The sequence below is a fragment of the Mus caroli genome, unplaced genomic scaffold (assembly GCF_978045245.1).
Source record: "Mus caroli unplaced genomic scaffold, Mus_caroli_1 scaffold_13, whole genome shotgun sequence".
In the NCBI taxonomy this organism is placed as follows: Eukaryota; Metazoa; Chordata; class Mammalia; order Rodentia; family Muridae; genus Mus; species Mus caroli.
In genome coordinates, this window is record NW_028227268.1 from 104472952 (window position 1) to 104491725 (window position 18774).

An 18774-nucleotide genomic window follows, 5' to 3' on the forward strand; every position below is an offset into this window, starting at 1 on the left:
AACCCAAAATGAGGCAACACTGGAGATAGAAACCCTAGGAAAGAAATCTGGAACCATAGATACGAGCATCAGCAACAGAATACAAGAGATGGAAGAGAGAATCTCAGGTGCAGAAGATTCCATAGAGAACATCGGCACAACAATCAAGGAAAATGTAAAATGCAAAAAGATCCTAACTCTAAACATCCAAGAAATACAGGACATAATGAGAAGACCAAACCTACGGATAATAGGAGTGGATGAGAATGAAGATTTTCAACTCAAAGGACCAGCAAACATCTTCAACAAAATTATAGAAGAAAACTTCCCAAATCTAAAGAAAGAGATGCCCATGAACATACAAGAAGCCTACAGAACTCCAAATAGACTGGACCAGAAAAGAAATACCTCCCGACACATAATAATCAGAGCAACAAATGCTCTAAATAAAGATAGAATACTAAAAGCAGTAAGAGAAAAAGGCCAAGTAACATATAAAGGCAAGCCTATCAGAATTACACCAGACTTTTCACCAGAGACTATGAAAGCCAGAAGATCCTGGACGGATGTTATACAGACACTAAAAGAACACAAATTCCAGCCCAGGCTACTATACCCAGCCAAACTCTCAATTAACATAGATGGAGAAACCAAATTATTCCACGACAAAACCAAATTCACACATTATCTCTCCACGAATCCAGCCCTTCAAAGGATAATAACAGAAAAAAACCAATACAAGGACAGGAACCACGCCCTAGAAACAACAAGAAGGTAATCCCTCAACAAACCTAAAAGAAGACAGCCACAAGAACAAAATGCCAACTTTAACATCAAAAATAACAGGAAACAACAATTACTTTTCCTTAATATCTCTTAATATCAATGGACTCAACTCCCCGATAAAAAGACATAGACTAACAAACTGGCTACACAAACAAGACCCAACATCTTGCTGCTTACAGGAAACTCATCTCAGAGAAAAGGATAGACACTACCTCAGAATGAAAGGCTGGAAAACAATTTTCCAAGCGAATGGCATGAAGAAACAAGCTGGAGTAGCCATTCTAATATCTGATAAGATTGACTTCCAACCCAAAGTCATTAAAAAAGACAGGGAGGGACACTTCATACTCATCAAAGGTAAAATCCTCCAAGAGGAACTATCAATCCTGAATATCTATGCTCCAAATACAAAGGCAGCCACATTCATTAAAGAAACTTTAGTAAAGCTCAAAGCACACATTGCACCTCATACAATAATAGTGGGAGACTTCAACACACCACTTTCACCAATGGACAGATCATGGAAACAGAAACTAAACAGGGACACAGTGAAACTAACAGAAATTATGAATCAAATGGATCTGGCAGATATCTACAGAACATTCTATCCTAAAACAAAAGGATATACCTTCTTCTCAGCACCTCATGGTACCTTCTCCAAAATTGACCACATAATTGGTCACAAAACAGGCCTCAACAGATATAAAAATATTGAAATTGTCCCATGCATCCTATCAGATCACCATGGACTAAGGCTGATCTTGAATAACAAAATAAATAATAGAAAGCCAACCTTCACGTGGAAACTGAACAACACTCTTCTCAATGATACCTTGGTCAAGGAAGGAATAAAGAAAGAAATTAAGGACTTTTTAGAGTTCAATGAAAATGAAGCCACAACATACCCAAACTTATGGGACACAATGAAAGCATTTTTAAGAGGAAAACTCATAGCTCTGAGTGCCTCCAAAAGGAAACTAGAGAGAGCACACATTAGCAGCTTGACAACACACCTAAAAGCACTAGAACAAAAGGAAGCAAATTCACCCAAGAGGAGTAGACGGCAGGAAATAATCAAACTCAGGGGTGAAATCAACCAAGTGGAAACAAGAAAAACTATTCAAAGAATCAACCAATCAAGGAGCTGGTTCTTTGAGAAAATCAACAAGATAGATAAACCCTTAGCCAGACTCACTAGAGGGCACAGGGAAAGCATCCTAATTAACAAAATCAGAAATGAAAAAGGAGACATAACAACAGATCCTGAAGACATCCAAAACACCATCAGATCCTTCTACCAAAGGCTATACTCAACAAAACTGGAAAACCTGGATGAAATGGACAAGTTCCTAGACAGATACCAGGTACCAAAGCTGAATCAAGATCAGGTTAATGATCTAAACAGCCCTATATCCCCCAAAGAAATAGAAGCAGTCATTAATAGTCTCCCAACTAAAAAAAGCCCAGGACCAGATGGGTTTAGTGCAGAGTTCTATCAGACCTTCAAAGAAGATCTAATCCCAGTTCTTCACAAACTATTCCACAAAATAGAAACAGAAGGTACTCTACCCAACTCATTCTATGAAGCCACAATTACTCTGATACCTAAACCACAAAAAGACCCAACAAAGATAGAAAACTTCAGACCAATATCCCTTATGAATATTGATGCAAAAATCCTCAATAAAGTTCTTGCTAACCGAATCCAAGAACACATCAAAACAATCATCCATCCTGACCAAGTAGGTTTCATCCCAGGGATGCAGGGATGGTTCAATATACGGAAATCCATCAACGTAATCCAGTATATAAACAAACTCAAAGACAAAAACCACATGGTCATCTCCTTAGATGCGGAAAAAGCATTTGACAAGATCCAACACCCATTCATGATAAAAGTCTTGGAAAGATCAGGAATTCAAGGCCCATACCTAAACATGATAAAAGCAATCTACAGCAAACCAGTAGCCAACATCAAAGTAAATGGTCAGAAGCTTGAAGCAATCCCTCTAAAATCAGGGACTAGACAAGGCTGTCCACTTTCTCCATACCTATTCAACATTGTACTTGAAGTCCTAGCCAGAGCAATTCGACAACAAAAGGAGATCAAAGGGATACAAATTGGAAAAGATGAAGTCAAAATATCACTTTTTGCAGATGATATGATAGTATATATAAGTGACCCTAAAAATTCCACCAGAGAACTCCTAAGCCTGATAAACAGCTTCGGTGAAGTAGCTGGATATAAAATTAACTCAAACAAATCAATGGCCTTTCTCTACACAAAGAATAAACAGGCTGAGAAAGAAATTAGGGAAACAACACCCTTCTCAATAGTCACAAATAATATAAAATATCTTGGCGTGACTCTAACTAAGGAAGTGAAAGATCTGTATAATAAAAACTTCAAGTCTCTGAAGAAAGAAATTATAGAAGATCTCAGAAGATGGAAAGATCTCCCATGCTCATGGATTGGCAGGATCAACATTGTAAAAATGGCTATCTTGCCAAAAGCAATCTACAGATTCAATGCAATCCCCATCAAAATTCCAAATCAATTCTTCAACGAATTAGAAAGTGCAATCTGCAAATTCATCTGGAATAACAAAAAACCTAGGATAGCAAAAACTCTCCTCAAGGATAAAAGAACCTCTGGTGGAATCACCATGCCGGACCTAAAGCTCTACTACAGAGCAATTGTGATAAAAACTGCATGGTACTGGTATAGTGACAGACAAATAGACCAATGGAATAGAATTGAAGACCCAGAAATGAATCCACACACCTATGGTCACTTGATCTTCGACAAGGGAGCTAAAAACATCCAGTGGAAGAAAGACAGCATTTTCAACAAATGGTGCTGGCACAACTGGTTGTTAACATGTAGAAGAATGCGAATCGATCCATTCCTATCTCCTTGTACTAAGGTCAAGTCTAAGTGGATCAAGGAACTTCACATAAAACCAGAGACACTGAAACTTATAGAGGAGAAAGTGGGGAAAAGCCTTGAAGATATGGGCACAGGGGAAAAATTCCTGAATCGAACAGTAATGGCTTGTGCTGTAAGATCGAGAATTGACAAGTGGGACCTCATGAAACTACAAAGCTTCTGCAAGGCTAAAGACACCATCAATAAGACAAAAAAACCACCAACAGATTGGGAAAGGATCTTCACCTATCCTAAATCAGATAAGGGACTAATATCCAATATATATAAAGAACTCAAGAAGGTGGACTCCAGAAAGTCAAATAACCCCATTAAAAAATGGGGCTCAGAACTGAACAAAGAATTCTCACCTGAGGAATACCGAATGGCAGAGAAGCACCTGAAAAAATGTTCAACATCCTTAATCATCAGGGAAATGCAAATCAAAACAACCCTGAGATTCCACCTCACACCAGTCAGAATGGCTAAGATCAAAAATTCAGGTGACAGCAGATGCTGGCGAGGATGTGGAGAAAGTGGAACACTCCTCCATTGTTGGTGGGATTGCAAGCTTGTACAACCACTCTGGAAATCAGTCTGGCGGTTCCTCAGAAAATTGGACATAGTACTACCGGAGGATCCAGCAATACCTCTCCTGGGCATATATCCAGAAGATGTCCCAACCGGTAAAAAGGACACATGCTCCACTATGTTCATAGCAGCCCTATTTATAATAGCCAAAAGCTGGAAAGAACCCAGATGTCCCTCAACAGAGGAATGGATACAGAAATTATGGTACATTTACACAATGGAGTACTACTCAGCTATTAAAAAGAATGAATTTATGAAATTCCTAGCCAAATGGATGGACCTGGAGGGCATCATCTTGAGTGAAGTAACACAATCACAAAAGATCTCACACAATATGTATTCATTGATAAGTGGATATTAGCCCAAAACTTAGGATACCCAAGATATAAGATACAATTTGATAAACGCATGAAACTCAAGAAGAATGAAGACCAAAGTGTGGACACTGTGCACCTTCTTAGAATTGGGAACAAAACACCCAGGGAAGGAGTTACAGAGACAAAGTTCGTAGCTGTGATGAAAGGATGGACCATTTAGAGACTGCTGTATCCAGGGATCCGTCCCATAATCAGCTTCTAAACGCTGACACCATTGCATACACTAGTAAGATCTTGCTGAAAGGACCCAAATATAGCTGTCTCTTGTGAGACGATGCCGGGGCCTAGCAAACACAGGAGTGGATGTTCACAGTCAGCTATTGGATGTATCACAGGGCTCCCAATGGAGAAGCTAGAGAAAGTACCCAAGGAGCTAAAGGGATCTGCAACTTTATTGTTGGAACAACATGATGTACTAACCAGAACCCTGGAGCTCTTGTCTCTAGCTGCATATGTATCGAAAGATGGCCTAGTCGGCCATCAATGGAAAGAGAGGCCCATTGGACTTGCAAACTTTATATGCCCCAATCTAGGGGAATGCCAGGGCCAAAAGAATGGGAATGGGTGGGTAGGGAAGTGGGGGGCGCTATGGGGGACTTTTGGGATAGTATTGGAAATGTAATTGAGGAAAATATGTAATAAAAATATTAAAAAAAAAATAATATGTAAAGATATAGGAGTTAAAGCTATTTTGAAAGCTTTAACCAACAACAAATCTGTCAGCTTAAATGAATACTTCCCACTCTCTGTGGAGTGTCGTGGAGTGTCTCCTATGCTTCTTGGACCTTCTGTGGCCTCATTAAACAGAAGTTAGGTAAAATGTGACTTCTAGATATGAATAGAAAACTACGTATTTGAAGCAAATATGATCTGTGTAACCCATGATACTGCAAAAGGCTAAATCTAAGGACAACTTATGAACTTCAGCAATGGAGCTGAGTAGCAGAGTGCTTCATGGTTCTTATAACAATTTGAAAAACAGAAATAAGACAACTGCAAAAGGGAGTGTTCCCAAAGAGAAAGGGTGAAGGACTCGACATGAGGACATGAGCAATGGGTGTGAACGTGGTCCATGGGAGAGGCTGTCATGACTAAAGGGACTAGCTTAGCAAGTCCATTTCTACGCTCAGAAATCTTCCCTGAATCACAAGATGAACCTCCTCAGACCAGATGACCAGTCTGTTTGGAGGACATTTGCAAAAATGTAGCTACGTAAGCATTGTTTTCTTTTTAACAAGAAGAACCTCGCTAAACCTCATCCTAATCTCTTTATAAAATCTAAGATGTTCCTGTAAAACACAAGCATTAACTACATCCAGACATCCAAATTCTTCAACTAATATCAAGAATGTTTTGGATACCTTAAGGTGTATAATATGCCATCCTGCAAACCTTTCAGCAATGGGTCAAAGGATTCCATGATTATCTAAAGGTTAAACATCTAGGAGTAGTTTTCCTCTCAACTTGCATTTGTCACCTACTTCACTGAGTTCTGACAGCCAGTGGCAGGGAAGGAGATGTTCAGCTTCATCCTGACACAGCCGACCACCTAGGAGGAGTCACACACACAAAAAAAGAGCTCTTTCTTCTTTAAAAAACAAGCATCATTTCAACTCGTTCTTCAAACTTAGAAAATGAAGAGTTGGGAAGGGTCATATTTATTAAATGACCATGTAAAATAATTATTACTAGAGCAGATAATAACAGAAACAAACCTAAGGTGTTGGCTCCGAAGAAGTGAAGGCTGCAAAAGCCAGGAGAATAGAATGCTCTTTGGAAAAGTCCAACTATTAGAAGAGACCTTATCTCAACTTGTGTAGGATTGAATGTCAGAATTTTATTACTTGTTAAAAAATGGGCAGGGGGGCTTGAGAGGTGGCTCAGTGGTTAAGGGTGTGTATTAATCTCACACAGGATATAGGTTTAGTTCCCAGCACTCCACCTGGGTGGCTCATGACTACTCCAATTCCAAAGGATCTAACAGACACCTTCTTTGGCCTCTGAGAGCACCTAAACTCATATGCACAAACTCATGTTCAAACACCCATACGTATGCATCATTTCAAAATTACATGTTTTTAATTTGATAGAATTTATGGGTAAGTCATATTCTACTATTCTTTATAAAAATAAAAAGTGAAAACACACCTGTGTGCTTACTAAAACTGTGCACACTTAGCATACAGAAAGCAGAGCTGGGGGCCTTTTTCTCTTTGTCAGTACCCTGTATTCCGTTTGTCTTGTTTTCAGCTTGTTTAAAGCCACTGAAGTATCTTCTCTGTGAGTTCCTTGTATGATGGGAACCATAAAGCTTTTTTCTGGTCCTTCTATAGAAGGAGGCACCACCTCCAGCAATGAGTGAGTGCGACCTCACTGGGATGCTGTCCCCTCTCTCAGCCAGGAACTCCTCTCTTATATGGTTGCCACAGAGGTAAAAAACATTAGACTCAGCTATAGAATTACTCATGGGATGAGGGTGAAGCTAATCCCTAGCAGAGTCCCCTCCCTTACTAATCTTGATTTCTCTAGCTGTCTGGTCCTTTGCTCATCCTCAAGGCACCTGCACTAGAATGATCCACCTAAGAATCTCACCTTAAATCCTGCTGCTGGCAACCCATATTAAGACACTATACAACCGGCGCACAGCATGCAGCGAACAGATTCTGGGTAGGTTCTAAAGGGGACAAGAGAGGGCCAGGCAATGTGGGAAAGTCAGAGGACAGAAGGAGATAACTATAGTGGTTGGGTAGGGCTGTGAGTGGAGGCAGAAGGCCTGTGATGTCAGCAAAGCTGTGTCCCCTGTGACCCAGCATACACACTCCGCCCCATGCCCGGTAGTGCCGCGCTCTTAGCTTCTAGCAGAACCAGACCTTTTATTTGAGGACTATTCCTGCTTCAACTTGTCTCTCCTTTCACAGTAAGAGGAGGTCTTCTGTAGATCCATTTGTTAATCCCCTGGATTAAGCTCACATAAAGAGTGAAAGCAGCGCTGGGGGAGAATTCCTACAGCTTCCTGCTTTGCAAACAAGATTTGCCTGCAGCTAATGGGCATGCCTCTCTCTGACCAAGTGCAGTTAGGGAAACAAGAAAAGGGGAAGAGAAAGGAAGACCCTGACAGCGAGTGGAGGGAGGTGGGGGTGGGGTGGGGTGCGTCTCCTCGTCTCCTAGCAGTGTCAAGATTGCTTTCTCTGTGCTGCAGGCAGACGAAGGGCGCTTCAGTCTTTGTCTTTTAGCACCTCTGATGATAAGATAATACTTTTAGCAGAAAAGGTTTAAGAAACAGCGGGCAGTGTTCTTGCCATTTGAAAACGGAACAGAAGCATAAGAGCGATTGTGCATGCGTGGAAACATAAACTCATTTAAATTACAAATAACGTTTTAGCTTTTAGAAGAAATAGTAAGAAAACTTTAACTCAGGTTAACACTCTATGAAAGTTGCTTTTTCTTTAAATGAAGGCATTTGTTCGTGGAATTTTGAGAAGGGTCTGAGAATCTAAACGCACAGACATGCCACTCAGGGTCTCTGCAGAACTGCCTTTACTTTTTGTGGGAAGGAGTTAGGCCTAGTGTGTCACTGAGTATCAGGGACTGCTAGGACATTGAGTTTGTTTTGTGTTTTGTTTTGTTTTGTTTTTTAAACAAAATGAGTCCAGCTGAAACACTTGTGTAGTTAATGCTGCTTCCGTTGCTTAGCAGACGTTTATGGAGCTCACCCCAGGAGCCGGTGTCCAGTTCTCATCTCCCAAGAATCTGCAGCAAATTCACAGGCAAGAGGTGGCATTGAGGTCCTCTGATGCCTCGATAGTATTTGTCAAACTCACATCTGTCCACATGTTTGCTTGCCTTTGCAGTATCCTGGGTGGAACTATCGAGAGACACTGGAACGCCTCTGCCATGTCTAAAAACCATGCCTGTCATGACCTAGGGGAAATGTGTCTCTAAACTGCTCTGTGAGGACCTGAGTCATCATCTCAGCCTGAGTTTCTACTCCGCAGGGAAGTATTGCCACACTAGGATTTGACAAAAAGAGGCCACAGTCTGACTAGAGAACCCAGTTTGTCTACCTTTTCCTTGAAGACCTCAAATATTCTTAATTCCTTCCATAAAATCTGTCTTCTAAATCATCACGAGCCCTTCTGTCTTCTCTTTCTGTTGCCTCTCACCCCTTGGATGTGGAGCTGATTTTCTCCTCATGTGTCCCTGCATGTGTCATTATGTGTTAGAGATTGTAAAAGAAACTCTATAGGATATCTGAAAGACATTATTTTTCTTTCTTTTTTTGTTTTGTTTTGTTTTTGTTTTTACTAGATATTTTCTTTATATACATTTCAAATGCTATCCCGGAAGTTCTCTATACCCTCCCCCGCCCTGCTCCCTTACCCATCCACTCCCACTTCTTGGCCCTGGCATTCCCCTGTACTGGAGCATATAAAGTTTGCAATACCAAGGGGCCTCTCTTCCCAGTGATGGCCGAATAGGCCATCTTCTGCTACATATGCAGCTATAGACATGAGCTCTGGGGATACTAGTTAGTTCATATTGTTGTTCCACCTATAGGGTTGCAGACCCCTTCAGCTCCTTGGGTGCTTTTTCTAGCTTCTCCATTGGGGGCCCTGTGTTCCATCTTATAGATGACTGTGAGAATCCACTTCTGTATTTGCCAGGCACTGGCATAGCCTTATATGAGACAGCTATACCAGGGTCCCTTCATCAAAATCTTGCTGGCATAAGCAATAGTATCTGGGTTTGTTGGCTGATTATGGGATGGATCCCCAAGTGGGGTAGTCTCTGGATAGTCCATCTTTTGGTCTTAGCTCCAAACTTTGTCTCTGTAACTCCTTTCATGGATATTTTGTTCCCTATTATAAGGAGGAATGAAGTATCCACCCATTGGTCTTCCCTCTTCTTGATTTTCTTGTGTTTTGCAAGAATTGCCAAATGGGATCTCATAAATTTGCAAAGCTTCTGTAAGGCAAAAGACACTGTCAATAAGACAAAAAGGCCATGAACAGATTGGGAAAGGATTTTTACCAATCCTAAATCTGATAAGAGACTAATATCCAACATATACAAAGAGCTCAAGAAGCTGGACTCCAGAAATTCAAATAACCCCATTAAAAATGGGGTACAGAGCTAAACAAAGAATTCTCAACTGAGGAATATCGAATGGCTGAGAAGCACCTGAAAAAATGTTCAACATCCTTAATCATCAGGGAAATGCAAATCAAAACAACCTTGAGATTCCACCTCACACCAGTCAGAATGGCAAGATCAAAAATTCAGGTCACAGCAGATGCTGGCAAGGATGTGGAGAAAGAGGAACACTCCTCCATTGCTGGTGATATTGCAAGGTTGTACAACCACTCTGGAAGTCAGTCTGGAGGTTCCTCAGAAAATAATACTACCGGAAGATCCAGCAATACCTCTCCTGGGCATATACCCAGAAGAAGTTCCAACTGATAAGAACACATGCTCCACTATGTTCATAGCAGCCTTATTTATAATAGCCAGAAGCTGGAAAGAACCCAGATGTCCCTCAACAGAAGAATGGATACAGAAAATGTGGTATATTTACACAACGGAGTACTACTCAGCTATTAAAAACAATGAACTCTTGAAATTCTTGGACAAATGGATGTATCTGGAGGATATCATCCTTAATGAGGTAACCCAATCACAAAAGAAGTCATTAAATATACATTCACTGATAAGTGGATATTAGCTCAGAAACATAGAACACCCAAGATACAATTTGTCTTTGTTTTTCGAGACAGGGTTTTTTCTCTGTGTAGCCCTGGCTGTTCTGGAACTCACTCTGTAGAACAGGCTGACCTCGAACTCAGAAATCCACCTGCCTCTGCCTCTGCCTCCCAAGTGCTAGGATTAAAGGCGTGTACCACCACTGCCCAGCTGACATTATCTTTCTTTATCAGGTAATGAGTTTTTCCTGTCAAACATTTATTGTTTGGTAGGGTTGGGTTGGTTTGTTTGTTTTTAACTTTCTTATGTTTTGGGTTTATATTTATCAAAACAGACTATTGTCTTGCTTTTTGTTCTAATTGCTCTTAAGGAAGGTGTCCCAGCTTACTTTCTATTGCCACGATAAACACCAGAACCCAAAGCAACTTGGGAAGGAAAGGATTTATTTCAATCTCACAGCTTACAGTCCATCATGAAGGAATGCAGGAACAGAAGCAGAGGCCATGGAGGGACACTACTTACTTCATCACTCCTCCAGGGTTGCTCAGTTTGCTTTTGTAAACCACCTATGCCCACCTGCACAGGGACATCACCACCCACAATGGACTGGTCCGCTAACATCAATCGTTAATCAAAATTTACTTTCTCAGAGTTATTTATAGACCAATCTGGTGGAGGCGTTTTCTCAATTGGAGTTCCCTCTTCCCAGATAACCCTAGCTTTTAGTACCTAGACTAGCCCTACCCAGGACAGCAGCACAGTTACTCTAGGACCTAGTCCTGGGTCCTTCATAAGGTCTGTGCTTGTGGTTTCTATTATTGAGGAAGGAGTCATGGGACCATTTAAGAAAGAAACTCCACAGAAATCTCCCTAGGCCATGTCTTACAGACCTCAACCCTCATCTTTCTAGTCCATCCCACAACCGTGGCTTTTCTCTAAGGTCATATTCAGACTCCTGGGCCTCACAAAAACAACAACTTTGTAACTAGTCCCTTATTTCCTACATAACTTGTCAAGAACTATATCTGCTCATCTTTAAGTTGTATTTGTTTTAGATTGGTGTAAAAACAAGCTAACATCACATCCAACCAGAACAAGTAGAAGAGTCCAACTCTGAAGGACTTATCAATCTTGTAACCATTCACCTCTAACCTTATTCTGGCATAAAATTGTTGACACTGCTTTTAACTAGTTTTCAATTATTCGAAGCCATTGACCCTTGGGATCATGACTGAGTATTTTTTTTTCTCAATTTTGAATAATTCCAGTTTGTTTAATCATTCCTTGTGTTCTTTTGTGTGGACTCAAGTCCTCTTGAATTTATCTCAGTGATGATAGTGTGCTGTAAGCTAAGGAATAGGGAGTATAATTAAACTAAACACTTAAAGCTGCGGAGGAGGAATTGTGGTGACTAATTAAAGCAAATTGACCCCATAATGGAATTGTCCCAAACTTTTTTTAGAGGCACTAAACTGAGAAATAATATAACTTAGACTTCTAATTTTGGAATATAATTGACATCTCTGGATGAGCTTGGGATGAAATTGGATATAGCCTGTCACATTTTACAGAGATCCAAAGTTCTGAGGCATTGCCTTTTGGAATGGCTCCATGATTTTATCCAAACTGATAAGAAACAGTAACTGTACACGAAGCTTCAAACTCTTTTGGAAACTTATCCAGACAAACCTTTCTGGGATGTAACTAGGGTGTGGGGTCAGCCGCCAGACTTACTTGGGGAATACTTTTTTCTTTTCCTTTTTTTTCCGTTTTTTCATTTTTGTTTTTTCTTTTTTGTTTTTTGTTGGTTTATTTTTTGATTTTTGTTCTTGTTTTTGTTTTCAAGACAGAGTTCCTGGCTGTCCTGGAACTCGTTCTGTAGAACAGGCTAGCCTCGAACTCAGAGGTCTATATACCTCTGCCTCCCAAGTGCTGGGATTAAAGGTGGGAATAAATTTTTAACTTCCCTGTTGTGTCTGTTTTTTGCTAGCAACTTAAAGTCTAGCAAGGTACCACTGCTTGGCCAAGTATAGATCATGTTTCCACATTCTAGGTGCTATGGCGTTTGGGATAAGTATCTAGATAATCCTGAGTTCTATATCAGGAATTTTCACCCAAACTCTCATTGCAATACAATTCTCATATATTGGAAACCAATTCAAGGGATAAACAACTCTCCAAAGGATGCAGACATAGATCTATGGGTCCACTCCTTAAATTTGTGTGAGATTTAAATGATATATGGTGATGTCTAGACAAGAGTAAGAACAAAGTTCTTGTTTTCATTTTTGTGGTCATGGTATTATAAGAATCAAACAATCTCTTCACAGAGAGCTGGTTTTGACTGTGTAACTGAGAACAAGAAAATTGTGACTGCAAGTGTTCTCAGTTTAAAGAATGAGAAAATATACTTGATAAGTAGCTGGGTTGCATCATGACTTATGAGGATTTGCAAAGTCATGAGTCTAATCCCCAGTCCTAAACAAGAAGGAGGAGGAGGGAGAAGAGGAGGAGGGAGAAGAGGAGGAGGGAGAAGAGGAGGAGGAGCACATAGTGATGGAAGGGACTGAAAGGGAATGACAGAAAAGATGAAGGTGAAAAATTCACCATGCACACCACACACACACACAGAGCAGAGGACAATACATAACACAAGCTCAAGCATGTGGCTCAAGCATGAAGTTCTGGCATGTGGAAGCCTGAGGCAGGAGGATAGCCAATTTAAGGTCAAAGTTGGTTACAAGGTGAGACTTCACAAAACAAAAAACGCCACAAGCAGGCATTAACCACTTAATTACAGTTCCTGCAAGGCACTCGGTGATTTGGACAGAAGAAAGATAAGAATCAAGCTGTTGAGCACTGGGCTGTTAAGGTGATTTTTCTTATCCAGGGAACCCAGGCCAAAACTGTAATAATTAAAGACAGAGAAACTTAGAAATGTCCCTGAGCTTTGGGGAATTAAGTCCTTGTAACATGTGACTGTTTGGTGATGAGCTTATAAAATTGTGGACTTAAGAGTTTACTTTTTGTTTTGTTTCAAATTTACAAAAGAAAATTGAGGTTTGGATTTTAATTTTGATTCTGGCAGATCCTCTACTAACATTCAGCCTTCTTACACACGCACAGACATAAAAACCACAATTGGGACTGCCTGTAAAAAAATAGCATCTCTGAGATATTCCCAATGAATTCATCCAAGCTCAGATGACTGTGACTATGTGTAAGGAATCCCGATTAAAACCTGGGAAATAACAATACTGCTTCCAAAACAGTGTCCCCAAGACATCTAAGCATGATGTGATATGAGGAACCCTTCTTTCTGTGGCAAGGCATCTATTCTTCATACTTTTTACTTGGGGGTTTTCCTGCCCTCCCTCCATGAGACTGTAGTAATATTGTAACCAGGGACCTCCACTTACTTTCACCGGACAAGCTTTGGTATGCAGTTTGCACTGATTAATCAGGTAGAGTTCTTTGGCATGAAGTTATATGGTTAGTCCAGTGATAGACATGTGAAATAGCATGGGCCTTGAAGACTCTACTCTGGAGCTTGGTGTGGGTGTTTAAGTCTCTCTTATCCTTCCGAAGCATAAAACAATGTCGTAAGGACTTTCTGGTTACCCATGGACAAAACCTGCCTTCAAGAAAAACCAAGCAAAACCATTCAGATCTACGGGAGTTTCCAGTGCCACTCATTCACCATTTTTTCCCCCTTAACTTGATTTTCTGACTTCAAAGTTCATAGAGTTCCACACGAAGTTCTTAACTCCCTCCAGAGAAAAGTTACAGAGCCTCATTGATAAGAGCTGAACTTTTAATACAGCTTGAGAACACAGACAATAACAAAGCCGTTATAAACACCACAGACTCTAGAAAACAATTCAAGTGATTAGTTAGCTTGGAGCTGTAAAATCTTCAGGCTCCTTCAGACTGGAAGTCAGGTTTTCAAGTTCATAGACTGTTTACACTGAATAAGAGAGAAATCCCCCTCCACAAAACATTCAAAAGTGTGAGTATTTTGCATGTATGTATGTATGTATGTATGTATGTATGTATGTATACATGCATATGTAGCATGTTTGTGTGTTGCTCCTGCCCTTAGAGGCCAGAAAGGGGTCTTGGCACTGCTGGAACTACAGATGATCCCACAGGTGGTAGGAATTGAACCAAGGTCCTCTGGGAGAGCAACCAGTGCTCTTAACCTCTGGGCCACTCTTTAAACCCCTCTTACTGTATTTTAAAGAACTACACATCCTTTGTCTTCCATAGTAAAAGACATCATCAAGTGAGCCTTTGATTAGTGTTCATATCCACCTAAGTATAGTTGCACAGGATCACCAGGAGCATGGACAGCTTGGAACTGGCTGGAGAGACTTGTGCAGTCTGAGTCACTGGAAGCCATGGAGATAGTGTTTTCGGGTCACACATTCAAGACATAGATTCTCCCTCTGTTTTGACTGTGATGCTGAGGCCATTACTGCTATAGTGACATCTTTCCAAAAAATGCCACCAGAGCTCCTCTCCTTTAAGAGTAACTCCGAAAACCAGTGGTGGCTGTCTCCACGATGAAAGCAACCTCTTAGGATGGGAAGATGGCTCAGCCAGTGAGGGGCTTACTGCACAAGTGTAAGAACCTGTGTTTGGATCCCTAGAACCCAGGTAAAAGCCAGGCTCCCACGATTCACAGTCTTTTACTCTAACCCTGGAAGGGCAGAGACAAACATATCCTAGAGGGTTGCTGGCAAGTCACTCTATCCATAACTGTGAGGTCCAGGCTCAAGTGAATAGTACTTTCTATGACCAGTACTGTGAAGAGTGATAGAGGGAAACAGGGAACATCAACCTCAGATCTCCTTATATAGAAGCATGCACAGGTGAACCTGGGGGGCAGAGGGAGTGAGGAAAGAGAGAGAGAGAGGGAGAGAGAAAGAGAGAGAGAGAGAGAGAGAGAGAGAGAGAGAGAGAGAGAGAGAGAGAGAGAGAGGAGAGAGGGAGGGAGGGAGGACGAGAGACTTGCACACACAAAACCATTTATTAGGAAGACTGGTTGCAGCATCCCAGAAAGCTTCCTGGATGATATGAAACTTACTAGCTGTTCAATTTCCTTTTTGATCCTTTTTAAAAGTTGGGACAATTTTCAAAGCTTTTATGTGCCTGAAAATCTCCATAAAATTTCTTGCACATAAAGCACAGACTGCTAGGCCACATTGGTGTCAGGGGTACTGAGGGAGGTGAGGGAAGGGCAGAATGCCTTTCTTTGAGTTTACCACAAGAAAAAACAGTTCTGTAGCACTGGAGAGAGGTGGATCCTGCAATCAAAATGTTAGCAGAAAGGGCAACAGGCAATAAACACAGGGCCAAAGCCTGAAGCTACTTGTTTAAGTGTGGCTGGGCCTTTGGCATCTGAGCAGTTCAACAGAGCTCAGATGGTTACAAATGGTTCCTGGCAGGCCACTGTTCTTTCTCTGAATTCTAGCTCCTGACGTCTCTGACTTGCAGGCACTCTGCTCTTCCTGTTGTGGTATCAAATCCTAGGATTTTAAAAGCTGCAGTTTGATGTGGATGAACAACTGCCTATAAAAACGCATTACATTCGTTCCCTGTCATGTATTTAATTTCACACTGACTGCTGGATTGCCTGAATGGATTACGGCAGGGGGCTGCCCTTGTCTTACTAAACCATACCGGTTAAACAATACCTTGGTGTCTAGAACTGCACCAGGACCATTTCGTACAGCTAATACATGAAATGAATACTCAGCTTTTCTGCAAGTAATTTAGTTTGGGTGAAAATAAGGACACACAGGGCTGGTTTAAATCGGGCTCGTTTGCAGCGCCATTTGTACTGTGGGCTGCGCAGTAAGTTGCACCCGTGCTTGGGTTGCTGTAGGTCTGGCGGGTGGAATCACAGGCTCAGCTCCCAAGCATTTGGTGCTCCGAGGCTATTGACTTAGTAACTCCAGGAATACTACTCCACCTCGGGGTCAGCCACTTACATTTGCCTGGTGTTTAGATAATGATACTGTATTCTTGTCCAAGCAGGGGGGATGCTAGAGATAAACTCCACACTACTCCCAAGTTGACTTGACTCCTTTTCAAGAGCACTTTCAAACATGAAGCACCTTTGCCTCACACAGTCAGGATAATCGCCTCTTTAGTGAAGCACTCTTGGCTGGAATCTGTGAGCAGAGCCAGATGGGGCCAAGCAGAGATTTTGATGAAGCCAGCCTCTCTCTGTCCCTCCTGTTGCACCTGTAGCATAAACAGCCCAGAAGAGGAAAGCGCTTCCATCCCAGCGCTGGTAAGCCACCAGCAGCTTCTGCTCCTGTGTCTACATCTGGGTGTGACTTACCCTGGTCCCAGGAAGCAGAGAGGCAGCTGCACAGGCCTAGAGCACTGGACAAGCTAATGTAGGGGCTAATTATACAACTAGGGAGAGACTCTTATTTTTTTTTAAGAGAGGGCTCGAGGGGTGAGTGAGGGAAGAGAGTTCTTTTATTTCCTCTTTATTTTTGTTGCAAATAAAAGTTAGGAAAGTATTACAGCTTTGCTCGTTTTCCCCCTTGGCTTTTGAGTCTGAAAAGAGTGCTGGAAGTCATCGGAGGCCTGGTTGGAACAGAGAGTGTTAATTCTTCCATATCTAAGCCTCTTTGTGGAAATTCCTTTGTCTCCTGCCCCAAGTCATTAAACACTAATCCCATCACTCTTCCTAATCCGCCCACTGGAGCTAGAGTTCAGTTTCCGAAACAGTCTTTGTGGCACTTCTAATAGACAGGTCCTCTAGATCTCCGATGGTTCAGGCACATTTAGAGTCTCCCATTTCAGCCCCTTAATGAAGTACCCTTAATGAATCTCTTCCTCCTTCATGCGGTGAACACAGACACCAATTGCTTTAGTGTTAAGTAGGGGAAGGTGCCCAGTCATCTCAGGGGCCTTTGCAAAAATATGACTGTCAAAGGCAAAACCTAGGAAACAGACCATTGAAGGCTACAGTCACTGAAGTGCTCATTTAATTACTACGGATTTACAAAAGAAAATCTGCTCTTTGTAGCTAACAAAGAACAGGGGACTAAGAAGAGATAGTCAAAGGTTTTGCCAATAAATGAGACAAGAGGACACAAGGCCCAGTGAAGCCAGGGTTCAGGGGATCTCTTTCCAGTCTGCTTGCCATGTAGGTCTTTCTTCATACTAGCTGTGCACAGGGCTATTCAAAGATGGTGGCATGGAGGCTGATAAACTCTTCACTGGCAGAAAGCCACAACAATGACAATTCATTCGGCTAGTTTAAGGCAGTGTACTGTTGCCATTACTGATGATATGATAGCAATCTGAGGACAGGGACAGGGAAGGGGGAAACAATGGGGAAAGTAGTTTGCAGGGTAACGCTGCTATTTATGCAGAGTGCTTTCAGCCTCAGCGGTTAACCTCAGCTTGGACTTAATATCCCTCCAACATACCAGACGTGACAGATGTGAATGAAAACCCCGGATGGTACTTGTTTGTTTTGTTTTCAAAATAGGTTGAGCTATTTCATAGAGAATTTACTGCTATTTTGATTTTGTTGTTCTTTTTGGATTTTTATTTTTGGCTTAGTGGAGATAGTATATGTTAAAATGTATATTGTATATTGCATATCATATGACATCTTATGGTATCTGTTCATCATACAATGAAACTATTTATATGATAAAATTAAAATCAGGAAGTAGTTTTGGCTTGTGAGTATATTCATTGCATACAGTATTGCCTTAAATTAAAAAATAAGAAGAAAATAAGTTAATAGAGCCAATACCATTGTCATGGTCATAATTTATTTGCTACCAAAGACAGAGAAAAATAATTGACCACAATTAATACCAGTGTGGCTGAAGAATTTCTTACTGGTGTTTATGTAGCATTTAAGTCAAAGCACCAAATGAGCCCTAAAAGCTCCTACAGGTAGCAAACATTCACTTAGCCTACCTCATCTAATTGATGACTTAACTATTTGTACCAGTGACCCATTACTGAAGAACAGAACTAGACAAACTTCGAGTTGGTTAGTAAACAAGTAAGCATCCCCAGACCTTGCCATGATCCAGCCAAAACACTGGGCAAAATCAAGAGCACAGAGCAGCACAAAGGACTTAGTATAACTAGTTTGGCAAATAGGGTCAACCTTGTAAAGATGCCATTGTCAATGACAGCAAAATATGGGGCTTCTTAAGTTCTCTCCTTCCCTCTTAGTGCCTAGACCTTAGTTCTTCATTGTAATGGCAGATAGCATGTTAGCTTTATGTTTATAGAGCCTTTCAATAAAATTTTATTTTATCATATACAGACTAGACCTGATGTTTTTTTTTCCTTTAAGGAGATACAACCCTGCACACACATACACACCCAAACAAACAAACAACAAAAACCTTTTAGCTCCCT